The following is a 15,333-nucleotide window of genomic DNA, read 5'->3' as shown; positions in this document are numbered from 1 at the left end:
ATGGACCGTGGCTCCACTGGGGCGTGAACCCAGGACCTTCTGCGTGTAAAGCAGAAGTGCTAACTGCTACACTATGGAACCACAACCTCTCCCCTCCCCCCACTTCCTCCTCCTTCTCTTCTTCTTCTTCACTACCTTCTTCTTCGTTTTCGCTTTCCAGCCATTGCTCTTTCGGGTTTTCTTCTCCCTCCTCCCTCCCCACCTCTCTCTCTTTTATCATGACCACTACAATCTCCACTCTCTTAGTTCTCCCGGGAGTGTGAACTTAGCCAATATATTTGGACTCCTCTCGCTTCGTAATTTCTCATCTGACTGGTGATTAGTCCTTTCCATTTTACTTTCACGACATTCCCCAGATCTGTCCCCACTTTCCGTTCACAGAGCCGCCACAGTTATCTCCCTGAACAAATGATGATGGTGATGATGATGATGATGGGATACTGTACCAGGAACTGCTCTTTATTCTTACACAAAGTCATTTAATCTCACGACCTCTGAAGTCGGTACAATTACTATCTCCTTTTTCAGATGAAGAAATTGAAGGGCAGAGAGTTTAAGTAGCTTGTTCAAGTTCACATAGCTGGTAAGTGGCAGAGCTGGGATTTGAACCTTGTCAATATGGTTTCCACTATATTTGAATAAATTCATGGCACTAACGACCCTTCAAGTTCTAGTCTCAGTGTACCCTCTCAGCCTCTTTTCCCATCGAGGACAACTCTCTACCTCTGACCACTTTCAAGTTTTCGGTCAAGTTAGAGTCTAGATTGTTTCTATTCTCCAAACAGATCCTGCATTTACCAACCTCTGTTTTGTCGTTCAAGCTCTTCCATCAGAATTGACCTATTTTCTGTTCCCTCCCCTCCTTGGCCCTGCCTAACAGCATCTTGTGCATCCTTCAGTGCCCCATTCATTAGCCACCTCTTCTGAGGAGCCTTCCATGGGTCATCATCTTCACTCAGCACTCCCATGATCCCCTGCCTGTACTTCCCCGTGGGCACTCATGGTTCACTTATTTGTGTATGGGTCTATGTCTCTCCTTAAAGTATAAGCTTAGTCCCGGAGCACCGAGACTATGTTTTCTTTGTCTTTAGATCTCCTCTCACAGTCATGAGCACAGTGCATCGCACACAGCGTTGGGTTATAAATGTTCATTGCGATTAATTGAAAGGAAAGTTTCCTTGAATACCTTGCTATTTGACAAGATAATAATGTTATCCTTTCTTACTTTGGCCACTACAGCTTAGAATATCCAATTACGCTGTGTGAAAGTGACTTTGTTAACATCGGAACATCTTTTCTTTATTCCTCTGTCTGCTGTCATTTCTCTGAGTTTGGTGCTATCACATCCCATCTGTGTCATGCTAGCAAATCGTTCCTTTGGTCCTTATATTAGAACTGAATTTCACTGGATTTAAATTATTTCTTAGCTTTGATTTATTGATTAAGAGCGGTCTTTTATCCTGGTGGTACTTTTTAAGCATGTGGTAGTATATGTTCCAGTGAGTGAAAGAAAAGAGAAGGATGGTGTTCCTGCCTCTCTTTTTCCCTGTAAATCTCACCTTTGAGTGTCTCATGAAGCCTTAGTCCTTTTCTCTCAGGGGTGGGCGGAACGCTGAAAGAGAAGTAGAATTCGGTCACTTGCTATAAGTATTTCCAGTTCACATGCAGGACAGATTTGAAACTTGAACACAGTTGGATTTTCTGAGGATTTCGGTTAATCATTTTCTCCAAGAATGGATTGGTGTTAAACGTATTCTCACGTAGGCATGCATTTTCCATGACATGACATGGCAGCCATCCTCCAAGGTGGCCTCCAATGACCCTTCCTGGTATTCATGTTTTTCTGTTGTCCTTTCCCACACTAAATAGGGGAGTGATCCTGTGTGAACAGTAGGATGTTGCAGAAGTGATGGGGTGTGACTTCCAAGGCTGGATTATAGAAAACATGTGGCTTCCACCTTGCACGATTGGATCATCTGCTCTGGGGGAAGACAGCCTCTGGGATGTGAGGACCTGGAGCAATCTCTACGAAGAGGTCTGTGTGGCAGCGAATTGAGGCCTCTTGCCAACAGCCAGCATCAACTTGAGAGCCTTGTGAGTTCGCCATCTTGGAAGAAGATCCTTGGAAGAAGATCCTCCAGCCCCAGCCAAGCCCTCAGTGAGAGGCTGGAGCTGGATCGGTCCAGCCAAGCTGCTCCCAGAATCCTAACCTACAGAATTTGCATGAGGCGATAATGTTTATATTTGTTTTAAGCAGATAAGTTTTAAGATAATTTGCCATGCAGCAATACATAACTAATATACATGGCACATGAAGTTCAGTTGTACTGGTTGGTTCTTTATGAATCCACAGACTTGCGTTTTCAGTTCTAAGAGTATTTTTGGTACTCTATATACGGTAGAGTACTTCTATATATAGTAGAAGTACAAATCAGTGGTACACATGGAAAATCACCATGATTTGAGCAGGTGACTCTATATATGGTAGAAGTACAAATCAGTGGTATACATGGAAAATCACCATGATTTGAGCAGATGCTCAGCAGAGATCGCCTCAGTTTCCTGCTTCGGTGGTGCCTGGATTCCTGGAACTGCTCCAAGACATGCTCCTCTTACCTGATCCATCCACCTCAAGACTCCTTTTCCTCCCTCCTCTCAGCCACCCTCACGCCTCTCACAAGTACACTATTACTGCCATCAGGCCTCAGAAGTACCCACGAGCTCCAGGTCTATCTGGACCTCCATGCTCTTTACAACTACCATCATGCCCGACCGCTCTGCTGTGATTTTGAAAAACTCGTGAAATCTTTTCTTCATCAGCCCTGGAAGGAGCGACAACACGCTGAGATACTGATGCAAGTGCAAAATCACCCAAGAGGCCGAATCTTTTGGCCACTAATAGAAAGGGCTGAAAGCAGTGAAGTCTGCATTTTACTGGGTGGGGACAGAACGTGAGTCATTCATTACTTCAATAGGATGAACCAGTTCCAGACACATACGACCCCTCGTGTGGGACCTCCTTGGCACTCATTACCTGGGTCAACAGGTGAAACCACCAAAGCTGACTTGCACTAGATGGGGCCTGAGATTCTGCCATGGCAGAGCATCTCTTTGACAAGTACAGCTGGAGACAGCCACAACTAGTCTGTCTGGTCATGGGCTGCTTCCCTCTGGCCTTGAGAAAGGTGGCCTTGCTCACTTCTGTTTGTTTCTGAAGGGGACTCTGACAACTCGGAGAAATCTGAGTTGCCTCTCCCCTCTCCTCCCCCTCTTTCTTCTCCTTCTTCCGTACACACCTACGCACTGGCAAAATTGCAAAAGCAACCTTTACAATTCTAAATAGTACATTTAAGGAACTTAGTTAATTAGTGGGAATTCTGCTTTGCTTTATGGGCAAGGACTATGGAAAACATTGTGTAAGATTTTGTAAGGATTAATTCTACTACTTTAGAAAGATAAGAACTGAAACAAATATATTGTGTATACACGTTTCCTGAACAACATTAAAGAACTCCAGTCATCTTTAACTCAAATATTTGCCATGGATCTATACAATTTAGAGAGAAGTGAAACTTAAAACCTGCATGGTTCATTTACTCAGCGTTCAAAACCATATTGAGCAATTTCGGCGAGAAGATATAGTTCATCTACTTTGATTAAATCTGCAAGATACTGCAGCTGCCAAATTTTCACTTGGCTCCATGTTGCATAGATAGATTTGAAAGATATTATCAATAATTCCTGTTATCGGGACACATACACCTGTGACTGCCACCTCAGATCACTTTGGGCTTTAATTTACTCATCAGAGAGCATCTCACATCCTATGAACAAGTCAAACTTGACTAGGTGTCTATTGACAGTGGCCTTCCATGATCTGAAGCCATCCTGGTAATGTATGAGCACCAGGGTCTGAGGGAGAGCAGAGGGTTGTGGTCCTTTTAGGCCTCCTAGAAGCTCAGTTCTTCCCTCAGAATCACAGTCAAGTCCAATCCTGCCTGTGAGGCAGGGTGGGCTATTTGCCCACAGCTCCTGCCTTTTCTTCCCTGGTCCCCCAGGGCTGGCTCCAGGACTGACCGGTGTCTGACTGCCTTTTCCTATTCAAGGTGTCAATCAGTGCTTTACAAAGTTGTCCCTCACCTCACCCCCACCCCAACAAGAGCTATTGTGTTATTGAAACTGCTGTGGGCACTTCCTGGGAACAGTTAATTCATCAAACAGAGACACACAATGAGAAGTATGAACAAATTCTGTAAGTGTTTGCTCTTCCTGGGCTGCCAGGCGGGGTGAGTACTTCTTGACCTTGAAGAGATATTGGGTGTGCCCAGCTAGCAGACGCTAAATCACAATCAGGAGTCATATTGCTCTGTAGGGAATGTCTGGAAGGGAACATAGTTCTCCAGGAATGCAATCCAGCAGCCAGGGCCATAAGGCCATTGTTGTGACCAGTGTCCTGATGAGACCTGGATACACGGGACAGTCGTGGGCACAACTCTGCAGGGGGTGGGTTTGTCTTTTCGGTCTCTCTCCTTTGAGCCCTCTCTCCTCCCCTCACCACTCCTATTCCATGGACCACTTTCTTGTCACCACTGGCCCCCAACGACCCAGGCCAGCTGGCTTCAACCAAAACCAGTTTTCCCTCCGTCTAAGATGCCCAGGGCTTCACCTTCTCACCTCCTCCTCCCGCCTTGTAATCTGAGAAGGTCATCCCCACTCAAGGGACAGTCAGAGGGACCCCGGCACCTCCACAGCCTTCTCTGCTTTGAAGGGAGTACAGATACTTACTAAGAGGTTCCGTGTGCATAAGTCACATTCACACCTTTCTGTAACCCAGTGGTATTTATTGGGGGAGAAAGTGCAGCCTTACTGAGGGGACATCATTGTGGGCAGGGTCAGTATGGGTCCTGCAGAGGAAACCCTCAGACGAGACAATGTTGGCAATTAGATAGCACTCACAGACATCTTTTGTTTCGCGTGCCCAGTTTTCTTAAATTTTTATTTACTTGTCGACAGTTTGAAATTAGGGGATTTCACATTTAAAAATCCGTATTTCTGGATTCTCTTGCAGACCCGAAGACTCGGCCCCATGGGGACTGAATAGATCTGGGTAGATGCAAGAATGTGCCTGTGTTTAATACGCAAGTGGGTCTGCTGAGAGCCACAGGCCTGGGAAAGCCTTGTTAGGGGATTGAGGTGCCAGCAGACCCCTGGGTGACTGGTGCCAAGTTTCATTTTGGAGGAAGTGAGAGTTGAGATTCTTTACTTAGAACCCCCATGCCTGGTAGCAAAAGAAAGTGACCAAAGTGATAAACTTGCACCTGAATAAACATGGCTTCACAATGAAGCTGAGTCAGCACTGTGACTAACTCTGAAGCTGTGTTACTCAAGAAGTTCCTTAGAGGTCAAAGAAAATCCTTTCTGAGGAGCTGCGGGGTGGAGCTGAGGGCCGGCCTCAGGGGCTGATGACCTGTGCAGTCACACAGGGCCTGTGCTTGGAAGGGCCTCATGCTTGGTTTAACGCTCTGCTGAGGTTGTCTTGTTTACTGATAATCTTTGAATGAGCATCTCACAGTTTCAGCTTGCATTACGCCCTCTCTTCAAATTGTGTGGCCCGTCCTGGCGAGAGCTTAACCAAAGCAGGACTCTTGACCTCACCAAGGGGGTCCTTTTAAGATTGGATGCTTTCAAAAGAGGTACAACGTTGATGGATGCCCTGTAGTCCTGGGGTTCCGAGCAGAGAGTAATTTCATATAACACTGTGCTAATCAGTGAAATTAGAAAAATCCGGTCACTTGACGATAGAGTTCCTAGAAGAACGTGGGAATGACTTCACACGTTAAGTGAAGTGAAAGCTATTGTTCTCTCAAGGAGGACGAAGTTAACATCTCTTCAAGAAATTTTGCAGACAGTTGGATGCGTGGACCAGAGAGAGCTAGGACCACGCGTGGAGTGACTGTGGTGTGAATGCCTCACGGCCTTCGTGTCTGAGTAAATGCTTTGGTTACTTTTGGAAAGTAACCTACTCAGGGTTGCGACTTTCTTTCCTAAAGAATACAGTGCAAATTCAGGATAACACAGCAGTAACTCGACCGAATCAGTTCGGGGGAGCTGGGGTGGATCTCCAGGCCCCCCTCAGGGGCCTTTGACCTGGGCAGTTCCACAGGGCTGATGCTGGTTTAATGCAGCCACCTTTTCCTGCTCTGCTGGCCCCGCAGCCAGCCAGCCAGGCTCAGTTAGGTTCCCCAGGCTTGAGTCAGGCCCTAGCCCACCACGTTCTCAAGCGCTACTGCTGAAGCTTTAAACTCAGGGGCCGACTGCCTTCTTCAACCTGTTCCCTCAAGGGCGGGAGAAGGAGAACCTCGGCAACGACTCCCTCCCCCCAACTTCTCTCTACTGATACCCTTAATGGGAGAGAGAGGTGTGAGCATTGCATGAGCCCTGTCCCCCGCTTCCTTTTTGCAGTCCTACATGCCACATGTTGGTCTCACACCTCACTCGGGGTCACAGTAAAATGTGATTTGGTTCCCGTTACAAGGGTTTACTCTGTGCCGGGCTCCATGTTAACTACTCTGCCATATAGAGTCTAAGTGCGTCTCATTTCATGCTCATAACACCTCTGTGAGGTAGGTACTATTTTGTACCCGTATTACTGAGGCTAAGAAAATTTAATTTCTTGCCAAGATCAACCAGCTAGTACGTGACAGAGCTCAGATTCAAATCTAGGTCTACGTGACTCCAGAGCCTAATATAATTGCAATAGTTAAGATTTTTGTCATTTTTTAGTTGTCCAGTAAAGCCCTAAAAACAGAACTCTAAAATATTAACAAAAGATCTTCCTTATTGTTCACAAAGGCACACCTTATTGAAGGTTCAGAGTTTATTCATAATCTCACAACTCATTATGTGGCCGAGACTGCTATGGGCTCATCTAAACCTTGATGTCCTTCCTTCCTGGGCACATAGCTGAACTTTATTTCCCAGGTCTCCTTGTAAAGAGGAGTGTCCCATGTGACCGAGTCCCGCCCGATAGAATGTGATCTGTGCCATTTGCTGGCCTGGCCTGTGAAAACCGACTCCATGCTGTCTTCTAGGCTTTCTCCCTCCTGAAGTCTTGATCTCATCATGTAGGGCTGCCTTGAAAGTCACAAAGTGAAGATGGCAGAGCTTTCACGAGCCTGAGTCTTTTCTTAAGTGATGGCGTGGAGAAGGGCTGTTCATCTACCCAGAATTAACATGTGGGCGCATTCTATAGTGGTGGAGACATTACCCATTTCGGGGCTTTGCCATAGCAGTTAGCTGTTCTAACGAACATGAACACATACTGCATTAAGGATACCTAAGCAGAGCGTGCGCCTCATGGGCCAGATGGAGATAAGTGACCCATAAAATCCAGGCATGGTATTACTTCCCAGAAAAAATAAACGTATTGACTGATGTTTTTCCGAATAGTTTTAAGATATCATTATATGTCAATAAAGGGTCTGCTAATCAGCTACAGCCTGGAAGATATCCTGAGGGCAGTTTTAGGAGTTCATAAATAAACACGACCCACATATTATCTTGACTACATCGGGCAAATGATCCCCCATTAGCAAAACTCCCTCCATCCCATTCTAATTTCTCATGTACACTCAGAAAATTTATAGAACCTGTAGGATGCTTGGCAAAAGGAAGTCATCAGTCTCGATCCTGTGAATAGAATTATCACTGCTGTCCTCTTGTCTGTCTGTTTAAAATTTATTTTCAATTCCGGCCATTCTAACGATGTCCAGGGGAGTGTGGCAACTGGAAAGATTCCTATTTAAGCAAACAAAGAGTTCAGCTTTTTAAATACATGAAATCAGTCTATTTACAAACACTAACTTTCCCCCCTTCAGAAGAGAAACCACAATTCTAGGCCCTTCCTGTTTTCGCCGAGATAGATTTGTACCTTGTACATGGGCGTTAGTTACATTTTAAAGTGTCCCTTGTACTTGCCTGACTTCGGGGAGAGCGAATTGGCTAAGTGAGCAGAGTCTGAACATCAGCTTTCTGGAGGAGGCTGTGGAGTGTCAGAATCTCAGGGGTGGAGGAATGTGATGAGGCCATGACCGGGACGGGCTTGCCCCACGGAGACTCAGTGCAATGGCGAAGTGGGTACGGTACTCGCATGCAGCGGGCACTTCGTAATGTTTGTTGGAGGAAGGACTCCTAATGAGAGGCTGCATAGGGAAGGGGGCTACCCTGGCTGGCTCTGCCCCTTAGCAGCTGTGTGATTTGGGCAAGTTACTTAACTTCTCCGTGTTTCCAATTCCATTGCAAAATGATGCGTTATGAGGATTAGAAAGTTAGTAGATGTAAAAGAAGCAATTATGGCAGTAGCTGGCATTTAGTAGGGTTATCTGAGCATTGCTTTTGTTATTACAGTAGTAACATTAATATTCTCCCTGAATATTGACTTTCAGTAGGTTGACTTGATTCTCAGTGTTTCTCCCTTAATAAGCCGAGTAGAAGGGTTATAGCTTATCAACATATTTTTATGTCCAAATAGCATTTGATATTTAAATATCTTCACGTTTAAAAAATTAGCATATTTTGTTATATATTTATTCATTAAATCTACTGCTTGCCAAAACCATGTTGGATAGTAGGGATCCCAAGCTAAGACTGTAAGCCAAATCATTTTTTTGTTTTTCTTCTGAGATTTTATAATCTAAACCCTGTTGGTTAAAAACCATTGTTTTTTTCCAACCTCACAAATTTTCTGAAAACTTTTGCCTTTATATCTTAAACATTTAAACTTTTTGAGCGGGTCCTTTTTTTTGGCAAGATCCTTTTCTAACATTTTGGCCTACTAACTAGGCACTGGGTCCAATTTCTAGTAACTAAGAAATCAACTGCCATTCAGTGCGCGTACAAAAATTAATAATTCCACATTTTAAAAAAGGATTAGATTTATGTGAAAAAGATATTTGAAAAAGATTACTTCTACATCTGTTATTTTGTGTTCATTTTCTTTTTTCCCCCTATAAAGTGAAAACCAGAAAACATTTCAACATGGTCAGAGTGGATGAGAGTGGGAGCCACTGACTGAAATGGGAGTGCCGAGGCGGTGAGCCCCGGGAGGTGTCCCCAGGAGGGCTGGCAGTAGGTGGAGCGAACCGTCGCTCTTTCTTCTGGATTCATGGCAGGCGACCCTAGTGCCTGATGACATCCTTCCTTGCAGAGCCTGGACACTGCCTCGCGGCCCAACCCCAAGTGCTCTGAGGCCCCTGTAAAGCAACATAAGCCTCCATTTGAGATGAAACTTGTTTTCCACCCCAAATCTCCAAGGGACTATAGTTAGCAGCCAGGTGCACACTTACCTTTAAAGGCTAAGTGTTAGCTCCTCGGGCTGGAGTAACAAAGTACTACCAACTGGGTGGCTTAAAACAGCAGAAATTTATTCTCTCCCAGTTCTAGAGCTTCAAAGTTGACAATCAAGGTGCTGGCAGGGCCGTGCTCTCTCTGAAGTCTAGGCGAGGATCCGTCCTTGCCTCTTCGAGCTTCTGGTGTTTCCTGGCAATCCTTGGCATTCCTTGGCTTGTAGATGCATCACTCTAATCTCTGCCTCCGTCATCACCCAACCTTCTCTGGTGTCTCTTTCCCTCTTATAAAGACACCAGTTTGAATTAAAGGCCCACCCTACTTCAGTATGACCTTATCCTAACTAATTACATCTGCAATGATCCTATTGCCAAATAAAGTCACATTCTGAGGTTCCAAGAAGGACATGAATTTGGGGGCATAGGGACCCTATTTAACCCAGTACAGGCCTTTGCTTTTTGTCATTATCACACAGCTGGTTTATCTCGGTCAACAGCTGGCACCTTGGTCATGGAGGGTGAGAAGGAGGGCTGGAGGTGGAGAGAAAGAGGACTGGGAGATGTAGGGGGCACAGGCTTGAGAGAAGCTCTTATCAGCAAAAGGTAGTGATGGAGGGACAGGGCACTTGGGACGTGCACCAGGGGGACGCGGGGAACCTGGAAATTAGGAAGAAGGGCACGCATCACCCGCTCACAGCTCGGCTCCAGCCTGGAACCAACCAGGAGCTGCATTCCAGGATTCGCAATGGCAGATGGCCCAGCTTGCCCACCCGTACGTGGGATCTGGCTTGCTCGTCGCCCAGCCTGAATGATTTCACAGGACAAAAGAGGGGATCCAGCACAATAGGTACATTAGGGTCTTACTCTGTTTCCCAGAAAGACTCCACATTTCTTGGTTCACTGGAAGCATGACTTTACCAGCATGTTTATTTTCCGAAATGATGGTTGGGATGACAATTGCAGTTTTGTGATATAGACAGTGACAGTTTTGGAACTACCATGAGGTAGTTCCTTATTTTCATGCAATATGCTTATTGAGGTAGTTCCTTATTGAGGTAGTTCCTTATCTTCATGCAATATGCTTATTGGGATGACAATTGCAGTTCTGTGATACAGACAGTAACAGTTTTGGAACTACCATGAGGTAGTTGCTTATCTTCATGCAATATGCTCTACAGCACCGCTGGGCTTTTCAGTATAGAACCTCTTTCTAAGGGTTCAGGCAGCCAAAGAGCGTCTGTGGAATTTTCAATAATTTTCTCTCTCTGTGGGTTGGGCAGTCGGGGCAGAGGAGGTAAATGTCATTTATTGTTTATTCTATAGCTATTGCTTTGCTGTCTACACTGAGGACCTTACTGCTGGGCTCCTTTCCTGGGCTGTAGCATTATTGCTCTACCATGGCACATAATGTTATGATTTGGTCTGTTTTTTCAAACATTATGTGTGCAACATAGTACAATAGATTTTTCTGTTATCTTAAATATGAAAGCTGGAAAAAATGTCACTCCCTACTATTATGATTCCTAGGATCAACATACAAAGTTCTGACAGCCCATATTCTTAAGGCTTCTTTTTTTCTTTCTCTAGTTAGGTAATTGGATTTCTTGGTGGTATGAAAGCTTTACTTATTTATACAGTTATATAACTATATCTGATTCCTTTACTGTTCTATAAATGAGGTGTTTTTGTCTGTCCGTAGAACTCTTTTTATATTTCAAAGCAGTCGTCGAATTGCTTCACCAGTTTCAAATTGTATGATGAAATTCACACTGTGACGGAACCGTGCATTTCTCTAGAAATTGACATACTTGATCAAGCATTTATGGAGGAGTCGATGGTGATAATTCCAAGATTTTGTGGAGCAAAGCCGCAGAGGAGAGAGGAGTAAAGAGCAGGAAAAAAACAGAAGAAGGCTGAGAAGAGAGGTCAGGGTTTGGGGAGTCCAGTTGTTATATGTAAGAATATCCCCAGTGGTCTAGGGCAGAGGTTCCCAGCCCTAGCTACACAGTGGAATCACCCAGGAATTTTAAACAGCACCAGTGCTCAGGCCCGGCTCCCAGAGACTTTGACTTAATTGGTGTGGGGTGGGCCCAGCATGGAATTTGCATCCCAGATGGCAGGGACCAGGGAACTGAATATCTAGCAGATGCCATTTATAACTGCTGATCGATTTCAGAGCTCTCAGTACTCAAAGCAGAAAAAAGGGAAAGGCAAAAACTGCCTCTATCAATAAAACACAACTTTGCCACTTCACATTTGGAACTGGACTAGTAATACTTGTGAAGGGTGGGCTCGTGTTTCTCTGAGGATGACTGTCCCTGAGGCTGGGCTGTCTCACAAAGACCACAAAGGCAGGCTAGAATGGAAGGAAAGGGGATGCTGTGGGCCCATAACCCCGTGACCCTGCCCTAAACACATGGTCCTGCCCTAATGATCCTGCACCAAACTGAGAGAAGGCTGGAACATTCAAACGAGATGTTACTAAGGACTAGGCCAGCAGATAAAAAATAAGATCCCATCTCCCCATAAAAACTCCAAGTGGAGACAGAGGTCACTTAGCTTCTCAGCGCTTGGTTCCTTTATCTTTCAAATGGTGATAATCATCATCCTTGCAGATAGATTATGCCCAGGGTTGCGGAAGATTTAATGATATAGCATTTATGATAAAGTGCCTGACACATGACAGGTGTCAGTGATGGGTAGCTTTCATAATATTATTAGACCCAAACTATTAAAAACGTGGGCCATCTGCTCCAGATAAGACTAGCTCAGGATCTGCTGACCCTGGTTGTAGGTCCACTTGGCCGTGGAGGACACCTACAAGCATAGTGATGTCTAGACATCTTCTCAGAGTTCAATCACAGGCCAAAGATAAACTGCTGCTTCCATCTCCCTCAGTGGTGCCTAAGAAGTTTGGCTTCTAGAAAGACCTTCCAGTTCTCCAGATAACTGACACTGAAATATAAGTCTCTTCTTTGATACCCAGTCCCCTGCCCATGGAGATGGAACCCATCGTAATGCGATGCAACACAATGCAACTATCGGAACAGTCATGAGAGACACATACAGAAACGGAGATGTTGATTTCTAAAGAAAGGATTCCCACGCCTCCTCTCCAGGGCATAGTGGGCAAACAGCGCGACAGCCACACAGCCCCATCAGAAAGGAAACATCTTTCGGAGTCACCAGGATCAGTCCTATTTTTATCAAAGATTTCCAGAGGAGGAAATTAAAACCAGTGTCTCATTCTCTCAAGCTGGAGGGCAATGCCTAATTATCGTTGCTATTATTAAAGCTATTAAAGTTTATAAGCCACTCATAATTACAAAATGAGACCTTTCACGGTGGTTTTCAGAGTGTGGCTTCTGAACTGGTGCCAGTTGTTGCTGATCCATGGCGACGTAAGTACAGAACTCGAGAGTAGAGGTTTAGAAAGTTTGAGAGGCATTAAAACGATTCAATTACTGTCAACATATAATATTATATTAGTTTCAGGTGTACGATATGGTGATTAGACATTTATGTTACTTACAAAATTATCACCCCAATGAGTCCAGTACCCACTTGACACCATACATAGTTATTATGATATTCTTGATGATATCCCCTATGCTGTACTTCACATCCCTGTGACTGTTTTTATAATAGGCAATTTGTACTTCTTAATCCCTTTACTTTTTGCCAGATGGGAGGGGGATGGGCAAAAAAAGTTTTAAAGACATTTGACATTGTCAGGGGACCCATGGAATAGACTGGTGTCAGGGTTTAGACAGTCTGTGTGTTGTCACACACCCTTGATGAGTCGAAGGTGACACAAGCTGCCGATTGGTTGTTCGATGCAGCAACACTTCTCGGTCCACATTGACCTGGGGAAAAACAAAATTAGTGCTTCGCCACAGACGACCGCCTTAGGTGGTACCTGCCGCCTTCAGAACGATTCCTACTTTTGCAGATAGGAAAACAACCTCTCCACAGATGGCGGAATAAGGTAAGAGTAATTACAATTTGATTTCACACCTAATTCCTCAGCCACTGTCTCATAATAGCCCCGAACCAATATGGTGTTGAAAAGCTGAAACTGAATTCTGGAGGAAAAGGTGACCCTGTAGGACCTTGGAGAACTGGGTGACGGTGGCTTCCTTTGTTTACTATGGAAACAATAAAACCCAGGGATCCATAGAGGGGAGAATTGTGACTTCCCGTGAAGTCACCATGTAAAGGAACATACACCACCAGATTGGGCCTATACTGAGGAGAGACGAGAGAGACCTGCGGTTTTGTATATTTGCATTGGAGAATCAAGGGGAAAAGTGTGTACAAAAGTGGAGATAGTTTTACTCATTCACTGTTTGGGGCACCTACCACGTGGTGAACACTGTCTGAGTTCTGAGACCACAGACTCGTCCTCGTCATCAGGAGTTCACAGGCGACTGGGAAGGGCAGATGGCCTAAGAGTTTCCTTGTGTCCACGGTGAGATGCTTCCTCCAGTGTTTCAGGAAGTGGAGATACACCAAGGTGAACAGCAGAGTCTGCCTCACGAAGTTTACATTCTGGTGGGAGAGTGAGGCAGTTTACACATAGATCTATCATTTTCAAGTAGTCGTAAGAATGAGGAAGAGAAATAGAAGGTGAGGGGAGAGACGGTGCAGACAGAAGGCCTGTCTGAGCAGGTGACGTGTGAGCAGAGATCTGATCACAAAAAGGCTTGATGGGCAACGTGATAGAGAGAGAGATGGTGGCCAATAGGCAAACGTGAAAGTCACACGTATCTAGGAAACCGGGAAGAGCTTAGTCAGGGAGGTGGGACCCCGAGCTGATCCTGGAGGGGTTAGCCTGGCACCACGGGGAACTGGGAGGGGAAGTCATGGGCACAGGCAAAAGTCTACAGAGACAGGGTAGTTCTGTACCTGGGAACTCCAAGTTCAGCGAGGTATTGGGCAGCATGAGATATGCGTGTGTGTTGGGTGGGGCGGGAAGTGTTTGAACAGATGTTGGAGCAGAAAGCAAGGGCCGGAGCAAAAAGAAAAGCCTCACGTGCGATGCTAAGTTGTTTGGATTTTCCCCCGAAGGGAATGGGGAACGTGGAGGGAATTTTAAGCATCATTTCAAGCAGAGGCATGATATGATCACATTTGCTTTTAGAAATCGCTCTGTGGGAGCGCTATAGAGAATGGGTAGGAGGCAGGGCATGGAGACAGGCTAGGAGAGCCCAGGGGACATCCAGGAAGGAGTGTGGGGATGGAAAGGAGGCGGGCGATCTGAGATCCAGACAAATGTGGGATCATTAGCATTTGCTTATTGATTGGACACCGTGGGTAAAGCTTCTAGATTGAACAAAGAGAAGATGGTGGTAAATAGTCCCGGCCAAAGGGAGATAGGAAATGAAGCAGCTTCGGCCTGGGAAGATGATGATTTCAGTTTGAATTCATTAATTTGCGGTGACCGTAAGACATCCAGGCGCAGGTGTCAACTGAGCAAGCAGCTGGCGGTAGGCGTTCACCTCCATTTACTGGGACTCGTCGGTGAGAACAAAAACTGAAAAGAGCGGTGCAGTGTTTGCGCGGGATCCCGACAGGACTGTTTTCTCACTGTTCTTATCACCCCTGAAGTCAGGACGCGGTGCGGCCGTGCTTTCTCTGAGACATTGTTGGCACAACGGTGAGTCAGTCCTCTCCGCTATGTGTATGGTCCCTTCACGTTCAACAGCGGGCGCTGTCCCGGGCGCCTTATTCCCAATAACCTATTTCCCCTCGGAACGACCGGTGAGACAAGATGGAGAAATGGAGGCTCAGAGAGGTTAAGGGACTTGCAAAGATCACACAGTGCCTAACTGGCAGAGGCCAGACTCAGCCCAAGCACTTGGGATCTGGGGTGTGTGCTGGAACCCACCACAATATACTTATCCTCAAGCTGGCTGCATGGGGGGTGGGGGTGGGAGTGGGATGGGGGTGTCTACCACCCTAACGGCCTTTTTATCCCCCAGCCAGG

The sequence above is a fragment of the Pteropus medius genome, unplaced genomic scaffold, assembly GCF_902729225.1.
Source record: "Pteropus medius unplaced genomic scaffold, Ma_sr-lr_union100, whole genome shotgun sequence".
In the NCBI taxonomy this organism is placed as follows: domain Eukaryota; kingdom Metazoa; phylum Chordata; class Mammalia; order Chiroptera; family Pteropodidae; genus Pteropus; species Pteropus medius.
Note: the sequence above shows the minus strand (reverse complement) of the source record.